The sequence below is a fragment of the Carcharodon carcharias genome, chromosome 7 (genome assembly GCF_017639515.1).
Source record: "Carcharodon carcharias isolate sCarCar2 chromosome 7, sCarCar2.pri, whole genome shotgun sequence".
Classification (NCBI taxonomy): Eukaryota; Metazoa; Chordata; class Chondrichthyes; order Lamniformes; family Lamnidae; genus Carcharodon; species Carcharodon carcharias.
The window spans coordinates 162549161-162570645 of NC_054473.1; the positions used below are offsets into that span (position 1 = coordinate 162549161).

The window sequence follows — 21485 nt, forward strand, 5'->3', positions numbered from 1 at the left end:
TATCCTTTTTTTAACACATGATATACAAAAATGTAAAATGAACAAATATCATTTAAGTTTGTTTATTTAATGGATTAATTGGGAAACTTGGATTTTGTCTGTTATTTTGTCTTTTAAATCTATTTCCCATTTACTGGCACAAAAGTAATCAAATGTTAGTTTAATAAAATGATTCATACTGTTTTAATTAATCCATTAAATAGACAAACTTAAATGATATTTGTTCATTTTACATTTTTGTATATCATAAGTTTTAGAAAAGGATAAAGAGCTTCACATGCCTTTTAAAAAAAACTCTAGTTTGTTTTAAGGTCATAGGACTGTGGCTGTGTCCTGTACTAAATGATCCATACTAAATTGGATTATGTTAAATGAATATTGTATATAACTGGATCTTAATGCAAGAAGGAGACACACCAAGCAATTTTTCATACCTAAGTCATTGTTTTTTAACATATTGGGCTGGATTTTGTGACAAGAATAATGGTGAGGTTAATGGCACTCACTGCTATGGGTGGGGGGAGGGATAAAATTGGACAGCAACTTCTGACATCCGCACTTGTGCAGTTAGATGCAGAAATCTGGAAGATGCTACCAGAGATACCCTAACTCCTCCACATTTATGTTGTTGCAGTTCTCCCCAAATGACTTGGCATTGAAATGAATGCAATGGCATGAATTTGAGGTATTTGCCCACAAGTTCCACAAGAAAAACAGTAGACAAAGCTAGAGTTAGTACATTTAGGAGTGAGTAACTTTTTAATGCCATGATGAGTGATAATTGCTGCCGAGCAACATTTCTGGCTCTGATTGGTTGAAGAGCCTTGCTAACAGATGCCACAAAGCCATTGTAGGGGGGCATCACATTAGATCACATGTCAGATTACAGTATGTCTGTGCTCTAAAAGCCTGCAAAAACCTTTGAAAACAAGGGGAGTGACGAATGCCATTCCTTCAACACTGACTGCAAAACCTGGTCACTGTATATTGGCTTAAACATTTAAATGTAGATCTAGCTCAACACTGATGTGACATAATATTGCACAGCTGGTATTGTCGCTGAATAACATAGGTTAAGTTGTCAATGTGGTATGTTGGGCTGCATTGATGATGTGAGAAAAATCTATCATAATGATTCTGAGAAGTACAATTGTTGTACTAGAGTAAATATGTGTTTTAAGTTTTAATTGTATTTTCCTACCAAAGGTAGCATAACATTAATATGTTCAAACCATTATTAATAAATATTTTGATACCACTATTTTAACACCTATCATGTTTGCTAGTTGTGGAATCTTGCTGTATTCAAGCTGGCTACAGGTTTGCCTACATAACATCAGTGATTGTATTTCAAAAGTCATTCATTGGTTGTGAAGTACTTTGAGACATCCTGGTTACCTGATAAGGTGCAAGCTTTCTTTCTCCTCTACATGTCATTAGTGCACTATACCTTACCAGAATTGTAAACTGACTAAAAAATGGAAAAGGAGACAAGAACTCTGTTATGAAAAATGCTGCATGATTGGGAAATTGGGCCAGCTAGCAATACAACAAATGTATAGGCTATGTATTCTAAAACACTAGACCTAGAAGATCTAACTCTTCAATCATGCAGTGCTTTTGCACAATGATTTTTGGCCTCATTTTGGGTTAAGTTAAGGTTACTGATAGCTGCAAATTACATGTTCAACACACTAGCAAACAAGAATCAATTAAAAATAATTTACAACTGCTTGCAGCAGCAGCATATTGGACACCATTGTTAAACTCCAAAAGGTGTTACTTTACTTTTGTTAATATAGGTAGTTTTAATGCTGTATTCATATAACAAAAGAAAAACATTCAGCAGTGCTGCTCACCATGCTTGCCCAAATGCAAACATTAGTTTTTGTATGGGTCAGCAGGATTGAGGTATTTTCAAAGGAGTTAATACCACTTTTGTAAAATGATCAGGAACAGGTTATGTAGTGCACATTGTGGTGAACACAATAAACCACCAACAGGGGGTGTCAGTTACTGCTGTTTCACTACAATAATGTGGTTTTCCTCCATCCTCTTCTCTCTAAGGAGGCATTACAACAGACGGTTACTGAACTTGCCTGGTCCATAAATCTGTGTTGAACGGATCAAAAATTTAATCAAAAGGTATGTAGAAGCTGAAAAATTCCCCATTTACTCCATTCCCACTCCTCTTTTTGGTGGAGGGGGGGGGGGGGGGGGGGGAAGGAATGATAAAACAGTGTCTTTGGACAGCTGGGGAGAAGACGTGACCCAGAGGGAAAAATCGTTAGGAGGACAAAATATGTAACAGAACTGAAACATACGGAAAATGTGGAGCACCTCTCTTGTAGGCTATTGATTCTTCTTTGTAATTTTGCATACCTTTAACATCAGTCCTTGCATGTGTCTTAAAAGTAATCATATGCTTTACTTGTGTAGCCAAATTAGTAAAATTAACTTTAATGTAAAGAAAATGAAAGTTAAAGAGAGAGAATTCACAGCTGCTAATACCTTTTTTAAATTCTCTAAGGCCTGATAAGGATTGACCTCTCCCCATGGGTAGTTTTAATAAGCTCCAAAATCCCATCCCTTGTTAGTAGAGCCGGATAGTAAGAAATAAAAAGGTTCATCAATTCATTGCCTGAGGCAGTGCTACATTTCTCATACAGCACAGGACATTTCTGATGATAGGCAAAAGGTTAAGAGCTGCTGTATCTCTATAATGTACAAAAGATATATGAGGTCTAGAAACAAGATACCCAAGTCTTCTCCAGGTCAGAGTCACAAAATAAAAACACTTGGATGTGAGATACAGAACAGAATAATTAGAAAAATTATAACAATTCATTCAACATTTATCATTAGAAGCAATATTTAAATCGAGATATATTTTTGTAATTGTTATCAAAGGATCCAGTCAAGTGCACCAAGTAGAGGTCATTAATAAAAAATGTCAAAAACAAAGGAATTTATTTTGTGTAGTAGGGGAGGTGTCCTGGGCATATGGGTTCAATGTGCGCAGCAATCCATAAGTGCTTTCTTATTTTTAACAGCTTCATTTATTTAAATAAACAATTACCAACTGAATAAGGTGAAGGAGACCAGATCTTCAAAATATCTTCTAATCTCTAGCATTTTACCACAGGCACGTATTGAACCACTATACTAATATTATTTTACTTTGTTAGCTACACATACAGAAATTGTATTTTCTATTCAAAATTAAGATATTTTTGGAAGCGTATTGTTTCTTATGTAACACTTTATTTTCAAATCGTTTAAATTTGAGTTAACACCATAAATCATGTTAATTTACCAAACTTTATAAATTTCAACATATACAAATACATTTATTGACAAAATGTAATATTGTACTTGAGTTAAAGAAGTTAGTTACATGCTATAAGGCATGCTAAGTAAATTTTATGATACATTATGAAAAAGATTTTGGCTGCTTCAACAAAATTAATCATAGTTTCTGAATAATAAATACGTTTCTATGAATGCACCATTTGTTATGTTTAATTACAGTTTTATATATCACAGAAATTTTACACTGAAGTTCCTCATCTCTGGAACTATTCTCATGAATCTTTTTCTACACTCCAATGCCATATGGCACCCAGAATTGGATGCAATATTCCAGCTGAGGCCAACTAGTGTCCTATACAAGTTCAGCATAACCTCCTTGCTCTTGTACTCAGTGTCCCTATTAATAAAGGCCAGGATACAGTATGTTTTATTAACAACACTTTCAACCTGTCCCGTCACATTCAATCACTTATGCACATATAGACCCAGGTCCTTCTGTGCCTGCACCCTCTTTAGAATTTGCTTTTATTTTATATTGTCTCTCCATGTTCTTTCTACCAAAATGAATCACTTCACTTCACATTGAACTTGTTCACCCATTCCACCAACTTGACTATGTACCTTTGAAGTTCTACACTATCCTCCTCACAGTTCACAATGCTTCCAAGTTTCATATCATCTGCAAACTTTGAAATTGTGCCCTGTACACCATGGTCTAGGTCATTAATATATATCAGGAAAAGCAAGGGTCCCAATGCTGACCCTGGGAAACTCCACTACAAACCTTTTTCCAACCGAAAGACATCCATTAACCACTACCTTCTGTGTTCTGTCACTGAGCGAATTGTGTATCCAGGTTGCTACCGTCCTTTTTAATCCATGAGCTATAACTTTACTCACAGGTCTGTTGTGTGGAACTGTATCAAATGCTTTTTTGGAAGTCTATGCACACTACATCAACTGCATTGCCTTCCTCAACAACATTACCTCTTCTAAAAACTCCAGCAAGTTAGTTAAACATGATTTTCCCTTAAGAAATCCATGCTAGTTTTCTTTAATTAACCTACATTTGTCCATGTGACTTAATTTTGTCCTGTATTATTGTATCTAGAAGTTTCCCCACCACTGAAGTTAAACTGACCGGCCTATAGTTGCTAGGCTTATCTTTACAACCTTTTTTGAACAAGGATGTAATGTTTCCAATTTTCCAGTCCTCTGTTACCACCCCCGAATCTAAATAAGACTGAAAAATCATGGTCAGTGCCTCTGCAATTTTAACTCTCACTTCCCTCAGTATCATTGGATGCATCTCATCCCAACCTTGCGCATTAGCAACTTTAAGTACAGACAACCTATCCAAACCTCTTCCTTATCAGGTTTAAACCCTTCTATGTACGAATTACCTCCTCTTTCACCATGGCATGGGTAGCATCTTCTTCCTTTGTAAACCACAGATGCAAAGTTTTCATTTAATAACTCTGCTAAGCCTTCTGTTTCCATACGTAAACCCCTTTTCTAATCCCTACTTGGTCCTATTCCTCCTAGTATCATGCTTTTAGTATTTATATGCCTATAGAAGACCTTGGGATTCCCTTTTATGTTGGCTGCCAGTCTCTCTTCATATTCCTTCTTTGCTTCTCTTATTTATTTCTAACTTTCCCTTTGAACCTTCTATATTCAGCCTCGTTCTCAATTGTATTTTCTACCTGACATCCATCGTAAGCACACTTTTTCTTTTTTATCTTAGCTCTTCTGTCATCCAGGGAGCTCTGGCTTTGTTTGCCCTACCTTTCCCTTTCGAGGGAATATACCTTGACTGTACCCGAAATACTTCTTCTTTGAAGGTAGCCCATTGTTCAGCTATTGTTTTTCTGGCCAACCTTTGATTCCAATTTATTTTGGCTCTTACCTCATTGAAGTTGGCTTTTCCCCAGTTAGTTATTCTTAATCTGGGTTGTTCTTTGTCCTTTTCTATAGTCAGCCTAAACCTTAGGGTTTAGTGATCACTGTCCCCTAAATGTTCTCGTATTGACACTTGATCCACTTGGCCCACTTCATTCCCAAGAACCAGGCCCAGAAGTGCCTCATTCCTCACTGGGCTGGAAACATACTGCTGGAAAAAAATTTCCTGAACACATTCTAGGAACCCTTGCCCCTCACTGTCCTTTACACTACTACTATCTCAGTCAAGATTCAGATAATTAAAGTCCCCCATTATAAGTACCCTCTAATTTTTGTACCTCTGCAATTTCCTTGCAAATTTGTTCCACTACATCCTTGCCTCCAGTTGCTGGCCTGCAGAAAACAGCAAGCAATGTAATTGCCCATTTTTGTTCCTTAGCTCTAACCAAATAGATTCATCCTTAACCCCTCTTGGAAATTCTCTTCCTCTAGCACTACAATACTCTCCTTAATCAAACTGCCAGCCCTCCCGCTTCTTCCTTTCTTATCTTTCCTTGAACCTTGCATCCAGGAATAGTTAATACCCAGTCCTGCCCTTCTTTGAGCCAGATCCCTGTTACAGCCACGTTGTATTTCCAACATTACAGGCAATCTGTGCCTGTAACTCACCAATCTTATTTACCACACTCTGTGCAGTCATATACATGCACAGTAAAATAATGCACAATAAAATTTCTGAAAGAAATTAGTATTAGTAAAAAATAGAACTGGAGAAATTAATGGGACTGAAAGTTGATAAATCCTCTGGACTTGATAATCTACATCCCAAAGTGTTGAAAGAGGTGGCTGTAGAGACAGTGGATGTATTGGTGGTGCTGGAATGCTTCCTGCAGATTAGCAGGTAGCAAATGTAACCCCACTTTTTCAGAAAGGAGGGACATAGAAAATAGGGAACTACAGACCTGTTAGTCTGACATCAGTATTAGGGAAAATGCTAGGATCTATTATAAAGGATGTGATAACTGGACGCTTAGAAAATAATGGTGAAATTGGGCAGAGTTAACATGGGCCAGAATTTTACATGCTGCAATCAGACATGCGACAACCTGATCTAGCGCAAAATCGCAAGAGAAAACATCGGGCACCCCGATGTCATAGCAATGTATCACCATATTACAGTCAGTGGGCATGCTACTGAACCCTGCAAACAAAACTCCAATTAAAGCCACAATTGACCAGGATTTTTATTGACCAGTGCACTTTTACACTTGACGCACGGGCCAATCAACCAGGTGGCTTTCACTTTTTTGCATCAGTCTCGATCCAGAGCGGGATAAAATGCCCAGGTGATGTTTGAAGGTTGGGCAGTTAGGAGTATTGCTGTCAGTTGTTTGTAGTTGCATTAGAGATAGTTTGTGGCATTTTTTGTGTGCAAATATCCTTTGGACAATATTGCAGCTCTCTGAGGCAGCTCCACAGCCAATGTCAGCCTTTAGGAGCTCATTGTATGCCACCCGCCTGCACCCTCACTTGTCTCAGCACCTGCCCTCTTCCCACACACAACCCACCCCCCCAACTCCCCAGCAGCGCTGAGCCTCTCTCAGTGCTTGTTTCACGCTGGCTGCCAATTAATTGGCCAGCCAGTGTGCAATCGTGTGTGATCGTGGCCAGAAATGCATATTGCGTTCTCTTCCGGGCGCACTGATTGCGAGTGCATGACAAGTGCAAAATTTAGGCTATGGATTTAAGGGAAGCCGTGTTTGACAAATCTGTTGGAGAGGTTTTTGAGGATCTAACTAGCAGAATAGAATAGGGGGAACCAGCAAATGTATTTGGATTTTCAGAAGGATTTCGATAAGCTCCCACACAGGAGATTAGTAAGCAAAATTAGAGCACATCGCAATGGGACTAATATATGGGTATGGATTGAGAATTAGTTAATGGACAGAAAACAGAGAGTAGGAATAAGCAGGTCATTCTCAGGTTGGCAGGCTGTGACCAGTGAGATACTATAAGGATCTCTGCTTGGGCTGCAGCTGTTCACAATCTTTATTAAAGATGTGGATGTGGGGATTAAAGGTAAGATTTTCAAGTTTGCTGATGGCACAAAACTAGGTGGAAATGTTTGTCAGGAGGATGCAAAGAGGCTTCAACGGGATTCAGACAGGCTAAGTGAGTGGAAAAGAACATGGCAGATAGAATATAATGGAGAAAAATGTGAAGTTATCCACTTTGGTAGAAAAAGAACAGAAATGCAGAGTATTTCTTAAATGGTTAGAGACCGGGAAGTGTTGATGTGCAAAGGGACCTGGGTATCCTTGTTCATAAGTCACTGAAGGTGCAGCAAGCAATTAGGAAGGCAAATAGTATGTTGCCCTTTACTGCAAGAAAATTTGAGTATAGGAGTAAAAAAGTCTTGCTGTAATTGTATAGAGCCTTGGTGAGACTGTACCTTCAGTGGTGGGGAAGCTTCTAGTGAAAATTATTTGGGATAGAATTAGTAGTCACATGGAAAATTGTGGGTTGATTAGGAAGAGCCAGCATGGATTTCTAAAAGGGGAATTGTGTTTAACTAACTTGCTGGATTTTTTTAAAGCGGTAACAGAGACGGTTGATGAGGATAATACTGATGATGTGGTGTACATGGACTTTCAAAAGGCATTCGATTCAATGCCACACAACAAACTTATGACAAAGGTTATAGCTCATGGAGTAAAAGGGATAGTAGCAAAGTGGATACAAAATTGGCTGAGTAATAGGAAACAGAGGGTAATGGTCAATGGATATTTTTCAGGCTGCAGGAAGGTTTGTAGTGGAGTTCCCCAGGGACCTTTGCTTTTCCTGATGTATATTAATGATCTAGATCTTAGTGTGCAGGGGTCAATTTCTAAGTTTGCAGATGATACGAAACTTGGAAGCATTGTAAACTGTGCGGAGGACAGTATAAAACTTCAAAAGGATATAAACAAGTTGGTGGAGTGGGCAGATAGGTGGCAGATGAAGATCAATGCTGAGAAGTGTGAGGTGATTCATTTTGGTAAGAAGAACATGGAGAGGCAATACAAAATAAGCGGTACAATTCTTGAGGGTGTCCAGGGGCAAAGAGAACTGGGTGTATATATGCATGGATTATTGAAGGTGGCAGGAAGGTGAAGAGAGCAGTTAATAAAGCACAGGATTTTATTAATAGGGAATAGAGTACAAGAGCAGGGAGGTTATGCTGAGCTTATATAACACACTAGTTAGACCTCAGCTGGAGTATTGTGCACAGTTCTGGGTGCCATACTATAGGAAGGATCTGATCACATTGGAGAGTGTGCAGGAGAGGTTTACAAGAATGGTTCCAGGGATCAGAAACTTGAGTTATGAAGATAGATTGGAGAGGTTGGGACTGTTCTCCTTAGAGAGGAGAAGGCTAAGAAGAGATTTGATAGAGCTCTTCAAAATCATGAGGGGGTTGGATAGAGTAGATAGGGAGAAACTGTTACTGCTTGTCAGGGGATCGAGAATGAGAGGGCGCAGGTTTAAAGTAAATTGCAAAAGAAGCAAGTGTGATGTGAGAAAAAACTTTTTCACACAATTGGTTCTGGAATGCACTGCCTGGAAGTGTGGTGGAGGCAGGTTCATTTGAGGCATTCAAGAGGGCAATAGATGATTATTTGAATAGAAGCAGTATGCAAGGGTATGGGGAAAAAGCAGGAGAATGGCACTAAGTGATGATGCTCATTTGGAGAGCTGATGCAGATATAATGGGCTGAATGGCCTCCTTCTGCGCCGCAACAACTCTGTGATTCTGTGACCTGAAGTATTGTATGCTGCTTTGGTCTTCTTACCTAAGGAAGGATATACTTGCCATAAAGGGAGTGTAACGAGGGTTCAACAGACTGATCCCTGTAACAGTGGGATCGTCTTATGAGAAGAGTTTGAGGAGACTGGGCCTACATTCTCTAGAGTTTAGAAGAATGAGAGATGATTGAAGCATACAAAGTTTTTACAGGGCTCGACAGGGTAGGTGCAGGAAAGATATTTCCTGGCTGGGGTGTCTAGAACCAGGGGACACAGTCTAAGAATAAGAGGTAGGCCATTTAGATCTGGGATGAGGAGGAATTTCTTCACTCAGAGGGTGGTGAATCTTTGCAAATCTCTACCCCAGAGGGCTGCGGAGGCTCAGTCACTGGGTGGAATTTTCCGTACCTGTTGGTATCAGGGTCATGGCAGGTGTGAGAAGATATTCTGCCAAGAAGGTGAAAAATCGGTTTCAGGACATTGTGAAATTGTCTGCTTCACCTATCAATGGCGGGCCGCCGCCGGATGTTGGGAACTTCATTTTAATATATCTGCATATCATTATAAGCCCTGCATGTTGGAATCATTCCCCCAAAGCTGGATCATCTGGGCACACTTGCATGCAATCACACTGACTCGTTTCACAACTGAACATAAGCAGCGAGCTGCACTTCACTCGGGACTTGCGGCTTGTTTGCCTACCTTGCTTCGGGTAGCACTCGTGGTTATCAGCGCCATGCTTCGCAGGCAGCGCCACATCACTTTTAGGGGGGCTCACGGGCAGGTCTCTACTTACAAGACCAGCCATAAGGCAGGGGTGACTTTTCAACGACTGCTGGGCTAGGGCTTGCTTGGGGAAGTGGAAGAAGTGGCCTCTGACAAGGGAGAAGGCTGCAGGTCTAAGGCTGTACTGAGGAAGGGAGGGGTCCCAGGGTGTGTGTGGGGGCACATGTTGATCTGTGCAAGTGGCCTCAAGAGGGTGAGGGCTGAGGAGATAGTCTCCAGGGATGAGGCCAGATGGAGATGTTAGGGTTTGTGTGAATGAGTGATTGCTGATGTCCCTTTAGCTGGCAGTGAGTGAGATGTCAGTGAATGTGTGATGGGCTTGTGAGTATGTCAGTTTAAAGTAATAAGATGGTTGTCTTCCCCAAGCGGCATGGATGGGATCATTCATCCTCTTTCTGTACTGGATGGCAAACCTCTCCTGTGCAGCACTGGCACTAACCATACTCCCAAGCCGGAGTGGTGACACTGATGGGCCTCCTGCAGCCAGAGTGGGGGTACAGGACATCATGGTAGGTTCCAATGATGTCCAGAAGGTGCCCCAGGGATTCGTCATTGAATTGGGGGACTGCAGTCTTCTTGCCTTTCGGGGCCATGGCTTCTGTGCAGCAGTCCTGGGCTGGAAGCACTGAGAGGTGTGCACATGGCTGCGCTTTAAATATGGCACTCGGCATAAGGAAGCGGCGAGGTGACGGCATGGAGGGCAAATCAGGCCGCCCGCCAGCCAAATGGCGTGTTTCCCAGAATGCATGGTTAATGAGTTAGGAATAGGATGATACGGTGTGAAAACCCACCATTGTGGCCAGCGGGTAAAACATCCTTTTTCACACTTGCGGCCACAGAAACGCCTATCTATTGCCTAACCATTGAATCACCTATCTCTTCCTTGTATCTCCCTGTACACCTGAGCCACCGGTCATGCCATGGACTTGGCTCTGGCTGCACTCCCCAGATGAATCATCACTCTTATCAGTATTCAGAACTGAAAACTGGTTGGAGAGTGGGATGCATTCAGGGGACTTCTGCACTGCCTGCCTGTCCCTTTTTGACTGCCTGGTGGTCACCCATTTCCTCTCATCCTACGTACTTTTAAGCCATGGAGAGACCACATTGATAAAGATGCTATCCACAAAGCCCTTAACCTCATGGATGCACCATGGTGATGCCAGCTGCTGCTCAAGTTCTGAAACCCAGAGCTCAAGCTGCTGTAACTCAGATTTCCTGCATAAATGGTTATCCAAGACATGGGAAGTGTCCTGGAATCCCCATATGGCACAGGATGTGCATTCAAGAAATCTGAGCAGCCCTGCCATTTCCTTATTTATTAGTTAACCTTGCTACTGCTAATAGATCCTAACAATACTAATAAAGTTTACCATTGCTAATGAACCTTACCGCTATTAATGAACCTTACTAATACTGATAAATCCTACTAATACTTAACATACCTCACCATTAGTAATAAACCTTACTTGAAAATAAAAGATGATACTCACCAGCTACTCACTTATTACTATTTTTAATTTTTTTTTAATCATTTTTAATGTGCTAGTTGTTTAGAATCAATTCTTAAGCAGCAATACTCACCAGCCAATCAACTTATGACTTTCCTCTGATGTCACACCTTGAGTTTTGTTCCCAAACAAGGCTCTGAACCCACAGACTGTGTAATAGATAGTCCTGCTCTCGCTGAACTCTTGGCTTTTCACTGGTCCTGCTCTCGCTGAACTTTCGGCTTTTCACTGGTCCTGCTCTCGCTGAACTCTCGGCTTTTCACTGGTCCTGCTCTCGCTGAACTCCCGGCTTTTCACTGGTCCTGCTCTCGCTGAACTCTCGGCTTTTCACTGGTCCTGCTCTCGCTGAACTCTCAGCTTTTCACTGGTCCTGCTCTCGCTGAACTCTCGGCTTTTCACTGGCCCTGCTCTCATTGAACTTTCGCCTTTTCACTGGTCCTGTTCTCGCTGAACTCTCGGCTTTTCACTGGCCCTGCTCTCATTGAACTTTCGGTTTTTCACTGGCCCTGTTCTTGCTAAACTCTCAGTTTTCATTTATTTCCACTTATTTATCATGGCAATGAGGCTTTAGTTTTCAATACTATCAATATTATTAACTCCTGGTCCAGGTTGTTCCTTTCCTATCCCAAACTGAGGCATCCCATGCAGCTTCATTGATTAGTTCTAGTCAAAATTTCTCCAGTATCTTGTCCATCTTTCCATTACCAGTTTCCTACCACAATTCAATCAAGTGGCAAATGAGTCCAAAATCAACAAAATCTAAGTTATTCCACGTCTTCATGCTGCAGTTGCAATTAACCAATTATGAACAAAATTGTTGGTTATCCTTTTGGATGTCCACAGTTATTGCAAGCAAATTATGCAAAGTATTACAAATTGATTCTCAAAAAGAAAAGAACTTGCATTTATATAGTGTTTTTCATGATTACAGGATATCCCAAAACACTTCAAAGTCAATGAAACACATTTTAAGTGCATTCTCTGTTGTAATATAGAGAAACATGGTAGCTAATTTATGCTCAACCAGATCCCACAAATGGCAAAAAGATGTTTTTCATAGGGTTGGTTGAGGGGTAAGTATTGGCCACTTTACCAGGATAATTCCTCCAACCTTCTTCAAAAGATGCTGTGGGATCTTTTACGCCCCCAATTTAGGAGCCAATGCTGCCTCAATTTAGGATCTCATCTAAAAAACAGCACAATGCAGCAGTCCCTCAGTAATGCATTGGAGGGCCAGCCTAGCTATGTGCTCAAATCGCTGGAGAGAGCTTTGAAACCATAACCAGGTAAGTGTGTGACTAGAACAAAGCTGACACCATGATAGTACACATAAATTGAGAGTGAATTGATTAACTCCTTCAAAAAGGAGATAGACAAATATCTTTTTGGAAACTGAATTGAAGATTAGATTGAGGTGATCTGCTTGGCTTCTGCCCCAGTAAAACTCTGCCCACAATTCACTTGGGAGGAAGGCAAGGGAATCTACTTCCTTCTCTGCACATATCTAGCAACAACTTTTGGGGAATGTTTCAGGTCTACCAAGGAATTCCAAGTTTTACATCTTTGTTAAACTCAGCAGAAGTCGCACCTATGTAAGTATTGGTTCCATATCACCTCTAAGAAAGCTAGAGACATTGCTAGGAGGCAAGGTCATTAATCCAGAGAAAATCAGTTAGATTCTATAAGCCTTAGTTATCTCTGTGGGGAACAAATAAGTTTTAAAAAACTTTTATCTTTGGTCTGTTAAGGGTGTCATTTCAATTGCTTGGCACTTCTTTACACCAGGAACCTCTGCAGTGCCCCAGACTAGCTGCTGACCATCTACACCAATTATTTAAATTTGGGAGGAAGTCCACATTGTATGGCAGCAGAACAGGAACCTGAGAATTTTGGGCCCAAAATAACGGGGGTTGAGTCTGCTTTAATGTAGGATATATGTGATCTGTGGAAGATTCAGCTGGCCGGGCTATTCTCATTCCATACTTATTATTAGGAATGGACAATAAATGTGGCCTAGCCAGTAACCCCCACATCCCATGAACGAATATATAAAAAAAACTTTATGACCATAGGTTTGCTTTCTGAGACACATTATCATTCACCACAGATAAATTATGGAGAATTGCTTATTTCCATCACCTTTGCTGTTTATTACAGATAATTGGCACTTACTGAGAACCAAATATCCACAATATAAATTTTAATAAGCTACTGTCATTGTATAAATGCTCCAAATTCTAGATTAGATTGGTCTATATGTATAATTTGCAGCTTGTAAAAAAAATGTACCTAAAGAGGGTTTCTTGCTTTTGGTGAGTAGTCTACAAAGTTGCAATTTATTTGAAGCATAGCTATATATCTTTTTATTCATTCAAGGGATGTGAAGGCAGCATTTGTTGCCCAACCCTAATTCCCTCCCACCATATCCTGCACAATTGACAGATTTAAGCTGTTCCAGGATGTCAACCTCTTGCAAGCTGCCCAAACAATCTATTATGCAAAGCTATACTGATCAAACATCCACACAGAAATATCTCCTGAAAGTCGCAAGCTGATCACTTCACAGCAGGACCCGAGACTTGTCAATCTAGAAGCTCAGGAAATTCAGTCCCTGTTGTGTTTATATTTCTTATTTGTTGGTTTGTTTTAGATTTTATGTGCCTGGGGGTTTGGGAAGAGACTTGTTTTAGCACTGTTGTCTCATTGCTTGATAATCCTAAATTAGAATGCCATGGCTGTTACCATCAGCCATTGGAAGTTTATGCAAATTAACAGGAACATGGATTTCCATGTGGTCCTTGAGACTCGGTGATGTGCATTTCTGCATCCCATGAAGCCAAAAGCTTACTCAGTCTGCTCTACAATAGGCATTCACTTCAATACAACATATAGTCTATACTAGGGGACAAAGTTTCAAAATAAGGGGTCTTCCATTTAAGACAGAGATGAGGAAGAATTTTTTTCTCTCAGGGTGTCATTAATCTTTGGAATTCGCTACCCCAGAGAGCAGGAGGTCTGGGTCATTGAATATGTTCAAGGCTATGTTAGACAGATTTTTGATCTGCAAGGGAGTCGAGGCTTGTGGAGGACAGGCAGGAAAGTGGAATTAATACCACAGTCAGATCAGCCATGATCTTATTGAATGGTGGTGCAAGCTCAAGGGGCCAAATGGTCTACTCCTGCTCCCGTTTCTTAAGTTCTTATGGCTAAAGAAAACTTAATTCAATGTACAATAAACATACACTTCAATATTCAAACTCCATCACTACAAGAAGATTTTGACTCAATAAAAATAGATGTATAACAATCTTATCTGGCTAGGGCAATTAATCTAACTCTGGCTTAGCACTGAATCTGTCTTTTACCTCTGACCTTGAAGTGATTTCTTTATTTTCACTGATTTATTGTAACAAGTTTAACACCTAACAGCTGTACCCCTAGCCAAGCTGTTCCAGTAGACATACAAAACTGACATATACCCAACAATGTAGAAAATTGCTCAGGTATGTTCTTACAATTATGAGTTTTATGAGATTATTACATTTTGGGACTATAGCTTTAAATTTAGGGTAATAACAAACTGCTCACCTATTCCACCAGGACCATTTGCTCCTTGACCTCATTACAGTCTTGGTCGAAACATGGACAAAAGAGCTGAATTTTTGACCAATGGTGGCATCAAGAAACCCTAGCAAAACTGAAGTCAATGGGAATTGGAGAAAACTCTCCATTGGTTGGAGTTATATCTAGCACAAAAGAAGATGGTTCTGGTGGTTGTCCAGAATCAGAGTCCCACGTCAACACTGCAGGAGTACCTCAAGGTAGTGTCCAAAGCCCAACCATCTGCAGCTGCTTCATCAATTACCTTCCCTCCATCATAAGGTCAGAAGTAGGAATGTTTGCTGATAATTGCACAGTGTTCAGTACCATTCATAACTCCTCAGATACTGAAGCAGTCCATGTCCATATGCAGCAACATTCAGGCTTGGGATGATAAGCGACAAGTGACATTTGTGCCATGCAAGTGCCAGGCAATAACTATCTCCAACAAGACAGAATCTAATCATCCCTCCTTGACATTCAATGCCATTACCATCACTGTTTCCTCAACATCAACATTCTGGGGGCTACCACTGACCAGAAACTTAAATGAACTGTCCACATAAATACTGTGTCTAGAAGAGCAGGTCAGAAGCTGGGAATTCTATGATGAGTAACTCACCACCTGACATCCCAAGCTTGTCTAACTTCTACAAGGAACAAGCCAAGGATGTGGTGGAACACTGTCCACTTGCCTGGATGAGTGTGGCTCCAACAAAACCCATGAAGCATGACACAATCCAAGACAAAGCAACTCGCTTGAACATTGACTTCCTCCACCACCGGCACAAGCAGCAGTACCATATACAGGATGCACTCAGCAACTCACCAAGCCTCCTTCAATAGCACCTTCCAATCCTGTGGCCTTTACCACCTAGAAGGAGGGGGGCAGCAGACGTGTGGGAACACCACCATTTGCAAGCCCCCCTCCAAGTCTCACATCCTCCCGACTTGGAACCATACCGCTGTTCCTTCACTGTTGCTCATCCAAAAACCTGAAACTCCCTTTTTAACAGCACTGTATATGTACATACAGCAGATGGATTGCAGTGGTTCAAGAAGATGGCTCACTATCACCTTCTCAAGGGCCATTAAGGATGGACAATAATGCTGGCCTTGCCATCAATGCTCACATTCCTTCAAAAAATAAAAAGCTAATACTGTGCAATGAAATTGTTGTCAAACACCACAGAGATCAAGTCATATTGCAGATTAAATCACAACATGCAAACTGCAATAAATATGAAACCATACAAAACTTAAATAAAAGCACAGGCATTGGCAGCAAATCTGAAAAGTTAAGATTCAACATAAATAAATTAGTTATTCAGCTTCTAAATACTTCCATTTCATAGATTGGTAATAATGAAGGAAGTTTGAAATTACGACAAAATTTGAAATAACATTAGTATTGAAGGAAGATTTGCCAGTGGCCTGGTCTCAATTAGAAGGTGGTGAAACCAGAAACCTTTAGGACTTATAATTAGTAGGTTTCAACTTACTCATAGTTGGAGATGCTGCTATGTTTTAAGAAAGAATATTGTAGAGTTATTTTAACAAATGATTGAAATAGTTTCTCATTAGATTCATGAAAGATGTATTGGCACACAATTCCAGATGGTAGGTTGCAAAACAAACTTGGGTTAAATATTCTTCCCTGGATATTTCTATGGGCAGATGATAGAAGACATTTACAAATGATGATGCCTGTTCCAAGCTAATGCTGCATATTTTTTACATATCACAAACAATAGTTACTTTTCAACAGAGTAAAGAAACCGAACTTTCCTGGGGATTGGTGAACATAATGGATTCCTTTCAGCCTGATCATGAAGTGATTTGTTCATTTCCATGTGCCTTCCTTTTCAGCCTGCCAACATGGTGCCTCTTTTTTAGTATATATTTGACTTTCTTACTAAAATTTGGAGAACAAATATTTCCATAGCTCCACCATTGTTGTGCCCCTGAACTTGAACTTTCCCCACCAAAAACTGCTCAGTGTTATCTACTTTTAACTTGAAGGGAAACTATCCTGAGAAATTGGTAAATCATCTTTCCCTTTTGATTTAAAATTAATGTATTTGAGGAGTAGGGAGATGCTATACACATCAGATGCTATATATGGATGATCTGTACACAGATTTGATAGAAGTTGGCCTATTCATATTCCCTTCATCTCTTATCTTAATACTGTGAAATATTTGCATCAATCATATTAGGATAGTTGCTCTTTCTAGGATTTTATTTGGAGAATCTAGTACTTTACATTGCATGCTGGGTCAGATGTGCATTATTTGATTTTGTAAGACAATCACTGTATGGAAGCTCACTGCAGTAAATCTAGTGTATAATTTATGTAATAAAATCTGAAAAAAATAAGACCATAAATGCATGAATATTTTGTATAGTATTCTTATACTGTTACTGTTGTTTAAGTCAACAGATGTTTCAAAAATAATTCAAAATAAAGAATAATAGTTATAGTATTATAAGATAATAATAGAATCGAGATTCTCAAATGAGCTCATAAACCATGACAAGAAATCTATAACAGTTTATAAACGTTATTTGAACTCTAATATTAGATTGCAGCTTTGAAAGAATCACTCTAAGGTACATAGTATTTTTCATGTGTACCCTAAGCTCCATGTAATACCTTTATTCAGCTTCAAGTGCTTTTGTGTTAATAATACCCTCTGTGTTATAATGTGCACACTGAAAACTTACGGCTGGAATCTTGTGCTGGGACTGGGAACAGGAAAGCGGACAGGGGTACTTAATTGTGCAGGAGATGAAATGTCAGTTTCCTGACCAAGGGATGAAAGTAGTGAATTAAGGTGGCAGCAGATTGTGCTTCCCAACAGCAAGTAGTGGGAACCTATTTTTAATGCATTAGCATGTTATGCATACTCATTAAAACAAAAAATTGCCAGATTAAATTGTACCTTTGCGATGAACTCTGCAGCAAATGAAAAACATGTGCATTCAGATTCATGACTGGTTAAAGGTGGCATGCAATCCTGGTGGATTTAGTCTGAGTAGGAGCTGCTTATCTTGTATGGGGAGCTGTTCGGCCAGAGGAAAGGAGGCTTTGATGCACTGAGATCGAATGACAGCTGTGGAGGAGTGGGTTAGCAGCAGTTCCAGGGATCCAGAGGGGACAGTTAAGAAAGGCGGTAGCTGCACTTCCAGGTGGAAAAACTTCCAGACCGACAGCCAGAATGATGCAGCTGGATTGCAAGAAGTGGATGAATGTTCAGGTGCAATTTAAATTTGGTGCCCAGACCTTTGACCACGTGAGGTAAGGATGTGTTGGCAAATTCCTGTCTGCCCCCACTATATGATTGAACAGGCCCCTTGCCTCTGCATAGATAATTGGTCGGCCATCACATGATTGTGCCTCCGAGTAGAAGAACTGCAAGCTTCTGGTCCCATCGTTAGGACGCTCAACACAACAAGATTCCAGCCTACCAATTGATTAATAGACATAATATTGTTTATTCTTCCTCTCCAGCACTATTACCAAATGTTAGCAAAAGTTTTACCAATATTCTATCAACAATTAGGAAACAAAGTCATTGCTGACAAAAACAATCAGCTGACCAAGTAATTAAATGATAATGTTTAAAATCATACTTGTCATTCTCCTGGGACCTTCACCCTGCCCCTCATTATAGGTATTTGAACTGTCAATTGAGTTTAGTCCACATGACATTGCACAAGGCTACAGGTCCAGAAAACATTCCATCTGTAGTGAAGACCTGTCCAGCAGAGCTACCCACAAGCCAATAGATGTGTAGTTATGACACTGTTAGGCATCTATTCAACAATGCAGAAGATTGCCCAGCTATGTCTTATTCATAAAAAGCAGGGCAAATCTAACCCAGCCAATTAATTGGAAAGTAGGAATATAGGATGATATGAATACGCCATTTCTATCGTATTCTTGAAAATTTTAATTGATTCAGCATCCATAGCCTTTTGAGGGAGATTTTCATTTCCCATAGTGTCAAAAAATGCTTCTTGATTTCATTCCCAGCTGGTTTAATTTTAATTTTAAGGTTATGGCCTCTTGTTCTAGATTCCTTATCAGATAAAATCATTTCTCTGATCTAATCCCTTTATCATTTTAAACACCTCAATTTGATCACCCCTCAACCTTCTATACTCAAGGGAATACAAACCAAGTTTATCCAAGCTGTTCTCATAATTTAATCCTTTAAGCCCTTACATCATTCTGGTGAATCTGCACTGCACTGACTCTCAGGCTTTTCTGAGTTGCGAAAAACGTACCGAATGTAGTTCAGATGGGGTCTGACCAAGTTCTCTACTACCAAAACACACTTCTTCACTTTTACATTCCAACCTGCTTGATTTAAAGGCCTTCACTCCATTAGACTTTTAGATTACTTTTTGTACCAGTGCCCTCATTTTATGTGCTTTGACAGCTCCTGGTCTCTTTATATTAAGGGAATACCCTGATTTGTATTTCTTGATCCAAAGTGGATGACCTCACCACAATGAACTCCATCTACTAGGTTGTTTCCCACTCACTTAGTCTGTCTATGTTCTTTTGTAACTTCCTGCTCCCTATTAGCTCCTGCCAATTAATCAGCACTAGAAGAAGTATTTAGTAATGCCATCAAGTGAAACCGACTCATGAATAACCTGCTTACCGCCAATCTATGACAAGGTCAGAAGTGGGACTGTTAATTGACAATTCCACAGTTTTAAGGCCCATTCATAATTTCTCCAGTAATAAAGCAGTCATGCCATTCCAAAGTAATATTAAGGGAAACATTGAGACTTGGGTTGATGATTGACAGGTAGCATTTGTGCTACATATAAGTGGCAACAAGAAAAAGCCCAGCCATTTCCCAACCTTCAATGGCACCATGATTCTCGAGTCCCCCATCATGAACATGCTAGGGATTATCTTTGTCTAGAAGCTTAACTGAACTAGCCATGTGAATACCATGGCTACAAGAGCAGAGCAAAATTTGGGTACTCTGTGCTGAATAGGTCACCTTCAGGCCACTCAAAGCTTCTCCATCACCTAAATGCCTTACGTCAAGAGTGTGATGGAACACTCGAGAAGCTCAACATCATCCAGGACTGAACAGTCCATTGGGTTGGTGTTCCTGCTTCTTAATATGGACGCCTACACCGCTAGTTCACTGTGGTAGCGGCACATACTATCTACAGCATGCATTGAATCACATTGCAGCAGCTTGCATCATTAAGACACCTCTAACATCCCAAAGGAAACTGGACACTGTGCAGAAGCTGGGAGTGAAGTTGTGGGGGCGGGGGGGGGGTGAGATCAAAGGTGTAATACAAAAACAATAGTTTGTATTTATATCACATACTTAACTTATGAAAAAAAAGCTAACACACTTCACAGAAGTATAATCACTGAGCCAATGGTGGAGATAATAGGAGGACTGAATAAAAGTTTGGTCAAAAGAGAGAAAGGTGAAGAGGCAGGAAGTTTTACGATTGGAATAACACAAGTTAGGGCTTGCAACGAAAGAAGTAGGTTCTGATGAGGACAGCTGTAAAGGTTTGGGAATGCACAATTGGGAAATTATGGTTTGTTGAAGACTGGGAGGCAGACAAGCATTCTGACAGCAAAAAAGCACTGGAAGAGCGATAGAGGAGGTAGAGAGGTGGAGCTATGTGTAATCAGTGTCCATGTGGGAGCTGAGCCCATAATATTGGATAATATTGTTAAAGATCAGATGATAAAAAGAAGGGGCCGAGGATGAATTAGATGTTGCAAGGGGAAGAAGAAAGGCTCTGCTACAATTGGTAAACTGGGTTTAGAATAGCCAAGTACACCTAAATAACAGCTGTCCCTTTGAGCTAGATAAGAGGTGAGGCAGTGGAGCAGGATGATGTGGTCAATATTTCAAAGGCTGCTGGAAGGTCAACGAGGACAAGAAGGGAGAATATAATTTGTAACTTATATTAGGGCTTTCTCAATTCTGTAGAATGGTTGGAAATGTGATTCAAACAAGGAACTGCAGGAAAGATGAGCATGGATTTGGTGAAGAGAGCATGTTGAAGGGCTCTGGAGAGGAAAGTGTTGATGGAATGCTTTGCATGAAAAACAGAAGAGTTGGTGGTGGGTTTTCGAAGGGGGCTTAGCAAGGGTTAAAAGCCTGCTGACAGGTCTGGTTTGATAGGCAAGTGGAAAGGGGAGAAGTACCAGAGACGGTTGAACAGATAGTCTCAATCTCAATTATATTAGACTGGATTTTGGTCTAAGCAGCAAATGAACTGTACAAGTCTTTTGTTAGAATTGCACTTGTCCACAGGGTTTCCATGGGTTTTACACAGCAATTTGCTGTCAGCAGGATATCCAAATGGTGCAGCCTCTATAGGCCATCCAGGGCCTGGGTGAACAGTGCAAGTGACTACTGTGCATCTCTTTAACCAACCAGACTGAAGAATCATTAATGAACAGCACAGAGTCTGAGGAAGGAAGGGTCAGTTAGAATAGTGAATTCAATGTCAAATCAAGTACAGAAACTAAAGTAAAGGAAAGAAAGATTAAATTAAGACACAGAGATAGAAGAGACAGAA

The 21485-nt window shown here is 40.2% G+C and overlaps 1 protein-coding gene across 1 annotated transcript in view; it reads right to left on the minus strand.

Annotated features, from left to right (window-relative positions):
• Positions 1-21485, minus strand: part of LOC121280070 (polyamine-modulated factor 1-binding protein 1) — a 189415-nt gene that overhangs the window by 61676 nt on the left and 106254 nt on the right. The window lies entirely within an intron of this gene.